Genomic DNA, 13229 nt, shown 5'->3' with positions numbered 1-13229 from the left:
CTGAGAAATTCATTAAAGGAAAAAAAAATCCATGAAAAAGAGATGATAATGAGAAAAATATTGAGCCTTGAAGATGACAATACTGAAAGGAAAGACTGCATTTAGGGCTTACTTACTGCATGGGAGGGGCTGTTTTCTCTTTCCAGAGATCTTGCCTTTTTTTTTTTTTTTATTCTCACAAATCACATAAAATTTTGGCAACTCAGTTACTTTTAAATTGCCATAGGCACATGGGAATTTACTAGCACAAAACCTGTGCCTGATAGTGCTATCAGGGATAATCCTTTGTGCAACTTATGTAAGTGTTAGTTTTAATGATTTCCTTTCTTCCAACACTGAGAAACCTACAACTTAAAAATGACAAACACCAGAGCTGCTCAAAGAAGGCAATTTATTGTAATCAAGATATGCTTTCTAATTACCCTCCTGGTCTCTATTTAAGTTGCAGATTGTGCTGCTTATATTAATCTTAGAAATGCATTGTTCTCATACAATTATTTTTAAAAAAGAAATATTTTAAAACGTGCTGAAAATATTATAGAGAATAAAGGGAACTTGCTTAGTGAGCACTAACGAGGGCACGTGCTTGCCTTTGAATTGCATTCCCTCTCCCTCTCCCTCCCATCTTTATCTCTTCTCTTCAGCCAGAACAAGAAAACCAGTTCCCATCTGACTCCTCTCTGCCTGTCTGCTGAGCTGTGCTGCTGCTCCTGGCAGGCTGTGGGCACTCAGGGACACACAGAGGGTTTGCAGGAGGAGCTGACACACATCCAGCCTCAAACAGGTGTTGTAAACCTGCTCTCTGCTTGCCGTGACTGTGCAAAGACAAAAGGCTCTGCCTGGGACAGAGCCACCCTTGGCTGCTGGAGCACAGATGGTGTGGAAGTGCTTTGTGAGACACAAGGTGTTAGAAAATGCTCGGCTCACTAACATGTGCTGTCAAGACCTGTTTTCTACAAGCTGCCAGCCTGTCATTGTCTTTTGGAAACCAGCGTGCAGCCAGGAAAACCGTTTCCATCAGAAACAGAAGCCTTGTTTATACTTCACTTTCATTTTCTCCTACCAGGTAATTTCTCTCTCTAATGTCACCGCAGGTATTATAGTAGAATTAAGGAACAGCCAAAATTTCTCTTTCATTACATAAAAAACAGTAACTAGAAGAGAGAAAATAGGTTTTAAAAATGACAAGAGTAAAGGAAAGAGAAGCTTTCAAACCAAGCATTCCCCCCACCTGAATCTGCTGAACATCCCAGATACAGTATAAAAGTCTTCCTCTTCTCTATGAAGTGTACTGATGGCAGTTGGAGGAATTCCTGGCCAAGATGAAATCCAGCTTAGAAGTAGAAAATAATACAAGTTTGGGAACTTTGTCTTTCTGTATATATTCTTCATGGAAGCAGCAAAGACTTGTAAGGGCTAAAACTGGTCCCTATTCTGACCTATTTTTCACTAAAATCTGTGTTTCATTAACAGTACCATGAACCAAATGGGTGACTTTAGTCCATTTTACAGTACCCAGTGACATTTTTTATTTTTTCTATTATTACAAATGCAGCAACCTTGTCTTTACCTCTTACTGTAAGATTTTAAAAGTGCAATTTGCTGTATCTTTCAGAGTACAAACACAATCCTGAGATGGTAGGGGTCAGAACTTTTATAGATATAGATGAGGGTAAGGAGATCTGAATATGGGAACACATCAGCCTTAAGGTCTTTTTCTTCCTCTAGCAAAAAAAAAAATAAAATTCAAAACCAAATGAAAACAAACTAAGAAACAAAGAAAACAAAACAAAAACCAATGTGATTTAGCACCTTAGAAAGTCTCTGAATGTCAAACAGTGGCACGTAACTCTACCCTGTCTCAACATGTGGAATTTTCAGGTTCATTTATGAGCAATCATATTTCATGTTCATTTGCTCAGGCAATTAAATGATTGCTGAAGATTTATTTTGTTTCTTTTTGCTCTGTTCTTCACATGTCTCAGTGTTAAATGACAATTTTTTTCTCCTGATAATGTCGCAGGAAGTTTTACCCTTTTGTTTTTAAATATTTTTGTATTCACACCAATTGTCCTTTCTGAAATGTTATCAATGTTAAGCTGTTGTATTTGAATGACTACAGGAAACAAGGATTTTGGGATTTCATCTTTGTTGAGTCTACAATTAGGCTATGGAAAAAGTCACTTGGTAAAACTGCACAAGGCAAAACCAGAAATAAAATCAGGCATACAGTGGCTAATGCAAAAATTAAGAATAGTCTTCTCACAAAAGAAGCTGCTGGGCTTTCCATCTTCAAAATGTCTTACAAAGGTTAAGTCTCTAAAATATATCTGTGCAACGAAGCATTATATTGGCGCCATTGTTTCTTTCCCCTCAGTTAAAGTAGATGTTGAGTGTTTTAATGTCCAAGGCTGTGGAGAAGGTCGCTCAGATCTAGGACTGCAGACTAAGCTGCTTCTGCGGTGCCTGAATTTCTCAGACTGGGTTGGACATTCTTCATTTATTCAGTCATCCTTCTGTCAGCCACTGCTCTCCTCTTCTCAACTGATTGTCCTCTTTGACATATTTTCCTGGCCGATCTGCAGCTTTCCACTGCACTGAGTGTGCTCAGATTGCCCCATTAAGCCTTCAATAACCCCACAGGTCAACCCTCACTTGGCTGCATTTCCCTGCTCCTACTTGAGGCTTTTTGCACTGCAGACTTTTCTCTCCTCCTGTATTACTTTAAGGAAAGGTCAGTCTGGCAGAGGTCAGCAAAACTTTGTATTCCAACCTGCTTTGCAGAATCCCTATGGAAGACCCGACCAAATTAATTTGATCTCTAAAGCAGGTACATCACAAACACATTGTATAAAGTCTCTGTGTGAGAGAGTAAAAAGCAACTCACCATCTCCTATGTCAGGGATCACCTTGGAAAAGCTGCCTCTGGGAATAGGACTGGTAGTAGGAATTCAATCAGTCTTAGCAACACTGGATACTGCCAAAAACCTGAAAGAAAGCAAAAAAACATAAGCTCTGTAAATGACAATGAATGATGTCTGCTTCAGAGGAAGGAAGATATTCTTCAGGCCTAAACGGTAGTTTTCAGGATCTCTTCAAATAGCTGGGAATGACTGTTTAAAAGCTTAGAGACCAGAGCCAGGAGCTCCCCCTGCTCAGAGTTCACATAAGAGCATAGCTGGTGATGACAGAAACACTTTGTAATGAGCTAATGACCAGCAAGGGCCTTGCAGGATTGGACACGCCAGAAATCGACTCCACTTGAGGAACGCCAGAAATCGAAAGGTCTGACTTATACTGTGCTGAAGATAAATGACCAGTTAAAGGAAAGGGGGAAGGAAGCCTGTGCTGTTTGGCCTAACCAGCAGGTTTAGTGTGTCTCAAGCTTTTAGCACCCGGGTTCATCTGTCAGGTGCTAATTGTCAACTCCCACTGACTGCAGCAGGAGCCCGGGGCACTTGGCATTGTGCAGTATTAACCTGCTGTTATTAGACTATAGAGATAAACATGCCAGAGTATTTGATGTTTGAACTGCAAGGCATTGTTTCTTGCATTCTCCCAACTTTAATATATATTTTTTCCCAGTTAGCAGTGTCTCACAGCAAGCAACTGCCTAAAGAGGAAACATAATGCAAAAGAATATGCACTGTGAAAAGTCTGCACTGTGAAGTGCAGAAATATATCATTCTACCAAGAGTAGGCTGATTTAATTTTAAATATAAAATCTTTAAATAGCTAATGTGCTTAAAATGTAGAAAATCAGATAACAAAAGCAGTTCTTGTTTCAAAGGAGAATAGCAGGCAGTGAGAAAAATGAATAAAAAGAAGACAAAGTGACAAAAGAAATAAGGAAATATCATTGATTTCCTGGGAAAAAAAGGATAAAACCTAATAATTTTTCACACATTATCAAATAACATGGTAATTTATCCAGAATATAATTATGCTAACATTTGGCTGTTACTCAGTATCAGATGAGTTCTTTCAGCTCAGAGTGTTCTGGGGCAGGTTTTGAGGGTGGTTACAGACATGTTTGTTGGCATTATGGCTAATATCCCTGGAGGTGTTCAAGAAATTACTCGTTGTGGCAATTAATGCTGTAGTTTAGTTGAAAAGGTGGTGTTTGGTCAAGGGTTGGATTTGATGATCTTGGAGTTATTTTCCAGTCTTACTGATTCTGTGATTCTGTGGGCTAGGCTAGGATGGTAGGTGATGTGGCTTCTTGAGGTTTTCAGGCAACTTTGGGAAATTCTGGTTTCATTATTGCTGAAGGTGAGAGCACCCAGAAAATCATGAGTTACAACATCAGTGTTGCATGTTTTGCAAAAAATTGGGCAAGTAAAAGCTTTTATACTTTTGTACCCATGCCACTGGTAGACGTAAGACATTTTTCAAAAATTAGGTCTCCTGCTTAGTACAGAACATTAACCTTCAAAATGTAACTTATTGGCAGTAATAACAGAGTTTAAAAGTAAAATGAGTGCCTGTGCTCTGTTTTTTCCCTGCTCTCCTTTGTAATTCAGATTTCTCTCTCTTTAGGCAAGGACAGAAGGCAGAGGGGCCAGCAGGACCTGCTGTGGGAATATGCAGCACTCAGGTGATGATCCACTTTGCTGTATCTTATTGAGCATCCACCAGATGACCATCAGTAACTGAAAGAGGTAGAGGCGGAGTAGCCCTTTTTTCTGGTTTTGTTTGGAAGTTGGTGTAACCATTGCCTCCATCCTTTTCTCTTAACACACTCCTTCAAATGTAGCAAAGCTCTGTTCTGAATGAGACTGCAGGAGTGCATAAGAGCTGGGATAATTTTGGGGTTATCTTAAAATGCTCAGAAGGATTTCCATCTTAAGGGGTGAAAGCTGGCTTTAGTTCTTGTTTGAGATCTTGCACCTTTATTCCCAGGTAAGAAATTTTAAGTATCAGAACATTTAGGTAGCACCTAAACACCTCAGAGATTTTATTTGGCTTTTCTAACAAATAAGAAGTCTGTTTCTTCACAAACTCAAGGCCTTTTTGGTACATGCCTTACCCCTGCAGTCTATCCTTTTCTCTTTCTCTTCTTTTTCAGCTTTTGCATCTTCACATTTTTATCTTCATCTCAATACTGCTCTCTGCATTCAGGCCATCTCCAATTACATTCCCTATTTCTCTCCTGGTCCTCTAATGCAAAAGGGAATATTTCTAACATGCACGTGGTTACACAGTCAAGAATTTAACTGCCAGCCAATGACTTCATTCCTGTCTGAATGGGGAGAGTGACCTCTGAAGGGGATCTGGAGGCCCCCTGGCTGCTTAGATCACTATTTGCTCCCTGATATCTTGTTTGGAGTGCTGCCAGACACTCCTGTGCAGGGAGATTTGCAAGCTGCCTACAAGCTCTTGTGAAGACCTTGTCTGAATGGGAAGGATGTGGGAGTCCTTGTTGATGATACAGCTGTATGGATGGATGTTTTACCTCTTCATTTATCATTATAATTTCATTATCATTACCTTATCATTTTCAGCTTAATTAAAATGTAAGCACCCTGGACCTAGAGGATCAGCATAGGAAAAGAACAGACATCTCCAAGATAAATCTTACATAGCTGGAAAGCAAAGTTCATATGGATTTATGCTTTCTTTTTTTATGCATCAGAAAAAACCCAGGTAATGTTCAATGAGTTAAGTGCAGTTGGGTTTAGAGTAGTGCTAAATGCAGCTGAAGACAGAGAAGAAAACATTACAAAACTGCAGAAATAAGGATTTTTGGAATTATTGATAGGTAATTTACAATTAGAGTAATTTTTGTTATGGTAGAACATCTCCACATAAGTAAAAAAATAAAAAAAAGGGGAATTACCCCAAGTCCTATTAACTCTCTGTTTTGTTTAATAAACTGAAGCCAAGCTTTTAAAAGATTTGCAGTTGTTTTGTACATATGAGGAGTTAATATTTCTGAACCAAACCCAAACCTCTTTTTACCCAATATAAAATAATTTCACATCTGCTCAAAATCCCAGCAGTCTCAGTTTCTGTGTGGCAGCAATTTCCTCTAGGAAGGTAGTCCAGCCAAAGAAATTCTGGACCTGCTTCCATCTCTGAAACACATTTATTGTTTCCATTGCTTCTCAAGCCTCATGGTACTCCTGCTTCAAGTCTGAACATTTATTATGCAGGTTGAATTCTGCCAGTAACCAAAACCCAGTACTATCAATTCCAACCCTCCTTTCTTAGCAAAGACATTGATATTATGAGGGCTTTGGTCTTGTGAAACACAATGCGAAAAACCTCGTGAAATGTGTGGAAGGAAAGCTTTTCTTGTGGTTTAAAATAGCACCTGCAATAATTCCATGAGAAGAATAAAAGTGACTTTCTTACCATGTGGAGGATACTAAATAAGACTTTTTGAAATGGTACCTTTTTCTAGGATAATTATGGAAGAAAAACAGCTTTCCATTAATCTAACAGCTGTTTTAAAGGCTCAGCTGGCAGCATCATTTCCGATCATGCAGAAGATCTAAGTTCAAGATCACACACAAGTTTTTGTCTTCTGAAAAGGCAGCGGGAAGTAAAGGTGGCATAAAGAAAATTACAATCTTACTGCAAAAGCAAACAGATCTCTCTGTGATCATGAGCTGAGTTTGTGTTTCCTGTACAAAAGTAGCAAGGAGTTAGAAGCAGATAATACTCCCTAGAATGGCTTGACATCCATAGCTGGATGAGAGTTCTCTTTTTCTTTAAATTTACAGTGGCTGCATCAGATGTTCCAGAAAATGATGGATCAGTACAGTCCTATAAATCCCCAAACACATACGTAGTATATCTTCTCAGAAATAACTTACAAAACAGCCTTCCAGAGGAGAAGAAGTCTGCAATAATGACAGCACACTGACAGTGCAATAAAGAGGAATTCATTATTCAGACTGCAGGGGTTGACAATGGCCAGAGGGCAAATGCATAAAATAAGAAGAAAGAGTCAATGCTCAAATGTCAAAAACTCCCTGCCACAAGTGGGAAAAAAGAGAAATGTGTTCAAAATGTATTTCCTCTGTATAGGAATGATGGTGGTGATGATAATAATATTTATCTGAGTATGATAAATATTGCTGAGGGTGAATATGACATCATCTATGTATAAATAAACTGTCTATTTCCAGTTTCCATTGCCATAAAATTAAAATAAACCTTTGCAATCTAGAATGCGGCAGCAAAACCATGAGTTAAATATGTAGGATGGTTGGTTTTGTGAGTAATCCTTGTTGACAGTTTTTAAGCTACTGTTCAATTCTAGAAACAAATCTGATTGTTATAATTATTTCTTTTATTACCTAAAGAGGATAATACCTACTCACAAGTGCAACTACTTCAGTATGCAATTTTGCAGGCGTAAACTGCACCCTCAAACAAAATCTCAATCCCACAAAGGAACAGCAATGAGCTGGGCAAAAGCCCAGTTGTTTTTCTGGAGTTATTTAGTTCTAAACAAACTTCCTTGCAGTCTGTTTTTTATCTTTAGTTCCTCCTTCTTGGTTATTGCATGCTTTTGTAAGAAGGAAGGATTCTTGTTCTGTATTTTTTTTCCCCTGACATTTCCCATATGAATTTACAATCCTCTGATGGCTTGTATGAAGAGGATTAGAAACATGTCATCACTAATTGCAAATGAGGATTTAAAGGAGGGCTGGGCAGGAGAGGCACAAAGATGAGATTGCCTGGCCTGTCTTGATTAGGCTGTGGATGCTTTGTGCCTGCCTCTGCATACTCCAGGAAGTTAGCCTACCTCCCACATCTGTCCTCATCTTATGGCAAGGGAAAATTTTTGGTTGTTGAAAAGGATGAAAGACTGATTTCTTTACTGTTCCTATAGACCCATTTCTGCCATGAGGACTACATAAAGTTAGTTGGCTCATAATGCACAAGGGAGTGTGAAGATGAAAAGAGGAATCCCTTTTAACTCAAAAAAAAAAAAAAAAAAAAAAAAGCAGATGACACTTGTGGGATTGTTTCTTTCTCCTCAACAGATTTTTTTGTGTTTGTATTAAACTGTAAACTGAGTCACTGTATCCCCACATACACCACACAAGTGTGGAAGTAGCAGTGGCTGAGCAAGCCCTCACCATCTGTGAGCATCCCCACTGCTTAATGTCAAACCAGCAGCAGTTTGGCTAGTAAGGTTAAGGAATTACATAACTTCAGTGGAATTACAACAGAATTATGTCAGCATGTGTTCCCCGTTCTTTTGCTTTGGGATGAATCAATTATGAACCATAAATCCAAGTAATTGATACAATATTTATAACCATTTAGGTTCCCAGGCATTGATTAACCATGACTGAGAGAACTTCTTCTCGTGGAAATAAATGTTGGATCATAAAGAACCTGTAAGTTCCCATATAGGGCTGTGAACTACTTGAAAGGACATTTTACTCTAGCCCTAGCATTCTTTGAAAGGTTGATTCTGAGGAGATAGCACACAATAAGGAAGGCCAAGTAGTCAGAGTTGCTTTACACTCTTCTGTATGGATAATTCCTCAATGAGTCACATAAGTAGAGGAAATTTAATGAAGATGCCCCTTCATCTACTCTAAAAAACAATGCTACTTTCTTCAGGCCTTGCAACAAGGTCAGAAGTGACTCAAGGGTTCCAAAAAGCGGTAAAGATGAGCCAGAGTGATACGAATTATCTTCAGACTTGTAATAGAAAGCACAGAGTTTTGTCAAAATTTTCAGGACTTGTCTGTCAAACCTTGACAGATCAGGATTCTGAAAAGGATGATTTCTGGATTAAGACTGAAAATAAAGCCGGAACTCCACTTTCAAGAAGAAAGTATGTTTATTTTAATTAATAAAGAAATATGCAGTAAAACTACGTCCTTCTCTGCCAACAAAGTTATAACCACAATTCCACCTCTCTGTCTGTCTCTCTCATGACAAATTTTGGGCTCTTGTTTTGACGATAAAAATGTCTTTTTCAAAGCCATTTAGAGAACAATCTGTGACTTTCTTAAGGAAATAATGAAATGCCTCAGTCTCAGAATTAAAGGCAAATAACATTTTTAGCTGTATTAATAGACTTGTTGATGTAACCTGCTTGTTCTTGGTCATCTAAGTTTATGATGTACACCAGTGTCTCTCTGCAAAAGCTCTTTTGCTAAAATGCGTTCATTTTCTTGTCATTTAATCACTCAATCAGAGCACTTCTAATGAGGAAAAAAGAGGTATTAACAGACAGAGGACTAAGTATGGGATTAAAAAAATGTGTATATTGTTTCTGGACTGGTACAACAGACTGTGTGCTGTCTCTTTCACAGACAAATGTCTTACATATCAAAAAGTCACGTCTCTAGAGCAGGCAGCCCTTCAGTCCTGTGTAACATTCTTTTAGCAAAGTTTTCATATGGCTCAAACTTTCCTGGAACAGTCACTCTCTTTTAAAGTGTAGCTATTGGTGATGCAAGACTTAAAAGAGACAAAGTTCTTGGAAAATGAAAGGGAATCTTGCCATAAGCTTTATCAGTGGCTCGGCACCCCTTTGGAGACAGACAACTTTGGTGTTGATTCATCTTTACTCTCAGAGTTCTGGACACCACGCTGGCTTACAGAAAGATGTTGAGACTATTTAACTCCTTTCTTCCTGATGCAGGTGTTTCTGCTGGAAGAGTTTTTGGGGAAGAGCTCTAGCTGTGAAACACAGAAATGGTGATGGATACAGCAGGGAGCCAGTAAAGGTACTTGATTATATTTTTCTTCCAGAGAAGGCCTGTAGACCTAACATAAATGTTTATATTATCCTTCACTGCTGTTTTCAATTAAATTCAATTTAAGAATCTCAAATTTCACACAATATTTTCAAAACTGGCTGGTGTTTGTGAGGCCCTGATGAATGCAGCTCCAAAGGATGCTGCTGTCAGAGGTACCTTTTGAAATAGATGTGTTTAATGGTGATGTGCAAAGAATTGCTCTCCATCCTGCTAAATTACATTTTGTTTCAGCACTCCAATCTTTAAGCCGTATCCAAAAGCTGGATCTGTTTAGGGAAATTCACTGGCAGCCTGGCTGAGATTATATCTCAAACACATCATTTTAATATGTAGTTATAAATCACTTCTAACTTTCTGCATGTAGAGTGCTTTCTGTTGATGTATTTGAGAACATTGTAGAGAGGTTTGTAATTAAATGAGGAAAAAGTAGGACTTCTTTTATGAAGAAATAAATTTTTAATGCCATAGAAATAAGGGAATTTTGAAAATGCTGTGCACTCTTTATTTTGGCTTTGTACCTGAAAGTTGCTCAAAAGTAATTGCATTTCTCTTTTAAAGACAGTGGAGGGAGAAATAGCCAGCTTTCTTTTGCATTTGGAATAACAAAAAATATCAAGTAGAGAGACCACAGATTTAGGTAAAGATTTCTAGATTTTTCTACAACATTTTCTGGGACAAGCTCTTCAAAATCTTTTGCTGAATCGTGTACTAAACCATATCTTTCTATGCATTAAAAAGTGCCCATGCTTCACAGTAGGACTTAGCTTTAAAATGATGTACTAGAGCCACACAGTTCAGTTTCTAGTACCAAATGTAGAAAATGCCTTTCTCTTCCTTGTCCTTTTCCAGCCCAGGGTGCCCAGTTTAGTGCTCTGTCTGTTTTTGATTAAAGGTGAGGTACCACCATGAATCCAGCATGGTAATTACTGTATTCCAGTGTAAGTCATGGACCATTGCTGCTATTATTTATTATGAGACAAAAACATTCATTCCCCCCTCTCCAACTACAGGCTGCAAATTGTTAATGGCTCAACTTTTGCTGTGAGTGAAACCACTTTATTTTTCATTTGTTCCAGTTGCTGAGATAGCTGCACTATCTGTTGTCCATTCTCTGTGGAAAAATTTGAAATTTGCCAGTGCTCTCTTTCACTATGGATCAGAAACCAGATAAGTTTTCAATGTTAAGGATGGTCACTTGTACCTCATCCAGTTTCTCCAGGCTTAAATAAATGTGCACATTTGTTAGATTGCTCTCTCTAGAGAAACATTCTTTTTTCCTTTGTGGAGTTGGTGGGGGTATCTTGCACTTGAGCCTATATTGGCAAATTCCAAGAAAAAATGGATGATAGACTAAGGAGTTTATTAAATATGGAGTTTTTTGTGAAAAAGGTTTACTAGGTTTCCTTCATTTTGTACAAAAACAGAGGCTGATATGGAGCAGAAGTCTACACATAAGCAAAAACCCCAAAATAACCTCCAGCCCCACAACTTTTTCTCCTAGAACTGTTTAATGTGGGAAAAATCTGAGTGCACAAAGCCACTCCATCGTGAGCTAGTGAGTCACTGCCTTCAATCTGCGCCTCTTTGGTTCAGGCTGACGTTATTTGCAGCAAAACTTTTTAGGCTTGCCAGTTCTCTGGAGAAGATGTATATTACAGAAAAGTTGGGAATTTTCAAGATAGAGCTCATCAATTCACCATGTATAGCACTTCTGAGAAACCAAGCATCTAACAATAGAGAAAGGGAAGGGAGAGGAGGAGATATGGACCTGAGTACAAGACCTGCAGAAGTGCATTCATCTTGTTAGGAATTTTTAGGACCTAAAACTTCTTAGTATTTAAGTACCTGCCTTGAAGAAGCTGTAGGTAGCAGCAATGGGTGAAAGTCTTTTTTTAAAGAAGCAAGTGTGTTCCTTTTTTAATGGAAAAATCCACACAATCTGTCAAGGAGTGGTAGATGTTCTTCAGAGCAGACAAATTCCAATGGCATGACATTTCCTGCCTGTCCTACTAATGAATAGGACATTCAGTAGAATGGCTTGGGTTCCTCAGAGATCATTGAGTTCTGATCCCCCTGCCAGAGGCAAGGACAGAGAGGAAGCAAGGAGAAGTCAGAGGCTGGAATGAGGTGTGCAGTGGAGGGAATGAAGGTAGGCAAGCTACTGTAACTAGCCATACTTGAAACTGGATCTTTCACTCCGTTCCAGCAAACACAAAACAAATTTTTCATTGTCCTCAGCATCCCCCATTGCAAATGACAGGAATGTACAGGTAGAAGAAATATCAGTCTTCAAAATCTGAACATTTTAAAATGGAAAAATGCTACTGATTTTAAGTACACAATATTCATGCAGAAGATTAGAGAATCAGTTTTATATTGAAAATATCGAAGTGCACACAGAGCACTTTTGGGGGAGTAGTAGAATATTTTCTTTTATATTCCTATGAGAATTCTATTGTGCTTGCTCCACCATAAATTTTCCACTATTGTTTATGGACAGTTCAAGAATTTGAAGCCAAGATTTGATGCTGCAAAAATTCAGATAAAAGCCGTGAGGTAAAGGAGGAAATGTGCAGAACATCTCAGAGTTTCATATTCATATTACCTCAGAGAAAAAAAAATCTTTAAGAAAGATAATGAAAAGGCAGATAAGTGTTTAATCTCATTATTTTCCGTCCTAGACTTCAGGCTCACATCTTCCCCCTTGGCTTCTGAAGACAGAACTGCTTACTTTTCAATCATGAGTAATGCTTGCCTTTCCTAAAAACCTTCTTCCACCTCTTAAAATAGTTTCCAATGTTGGAGCAAGGTACAACCTCAGTCAGAAGTGGTGAGGTCTAACCAAATGTCTCATTATCCTGACTAGAGAGTTAAGGCAGAGCTGCAAGCTCAGCTAGCCAGGAGGAAAATAGTCTTAAAATATCAAATCTTCTAAGCTGGGAGATGGAAACAGGAAAGATCCCAGGGTTTTTAGACAGACCCTGTTGTTTGAAGCCTCTCTTAGCCAATGTGGCACCTGTCAGGACTCAAGAGAACACCTGGCTGTGTGTTTACAGAGATGTGTCAGCTGATAGTCATGGTTGTATCTCACTTCATGTGATGCAAAGGAGGTCTGGCACTTGCCCCAGGGTGGCTCCTGTGGAGACTGTGACTGCCTCAAAACTGCTCCTAGCAACTGCTGCCATCTCCATCTCTGGCAGCATCAGATCTGCTTGTGGGGACTGGAATATGAAGTAGGCTCAGAAAAATGCACCTATGGCTGCTCTTCTTTGCCTGGGAATGAGTGACTTGAGACAAGATTCTCTTCTGCCCTGCTGGGCTTGTTCTCAATCTGTTTTGCCAGGTCAAGACACAGAAAAGAAGGCACAGCAATGGAACAGTGCTGGGCAAGAAAGGGGGGGGATTGCTAACCCTCAGCTTAACAATAACCTTCAGGGTCTGGAGGATTCCACAGAAGAAGAGTCTGGATGAGCAATGCTGGAGATGTGG

General features: G+C 38.9%; 1 protein-coding gene across 3 annotated transcripts in view; it reads right to left on the bottom strand.

The window, feature by feature from the left end:
• HTR1F (5-hydroxytryptamine receptor 1F) overlaps window positions 1-13229 on the bottom strand; it is a 102516-nt gene that overhangs the window by 50098 nt on the left and 39189 nt on the right. For all 3 annotated transcript variants that reach the window (XM_064410958.1, XM_064410959.1, XM_064410957.1), the window contains one exon: window positions 2888-2988. The gene's annotated coding sequence lies outside the window, so the exon portion shown is untranslated. The remainder of the gene's footprint in view (window positions 1-2887; window positions 2989-13229) is intronic.

This window comes from Passer domesticus, chromosome 2 (assembly GCF_036417665.1).
Source record: "Passer domesticus isolate bPasDom1 chromosome 2, bPasDom1.hap1, whole genome shotgun sequence".
NCBI lineage: Eukaryota > Metazoa > Chordata > Aves > Passeriformes > Passeridae > Passer > Passer domesticus.
The sequence above is the reverse complement of the archived record's forward strand: the minus strand, read 5'-3'. Positions and strand labels throughout refer to the sequence as shown.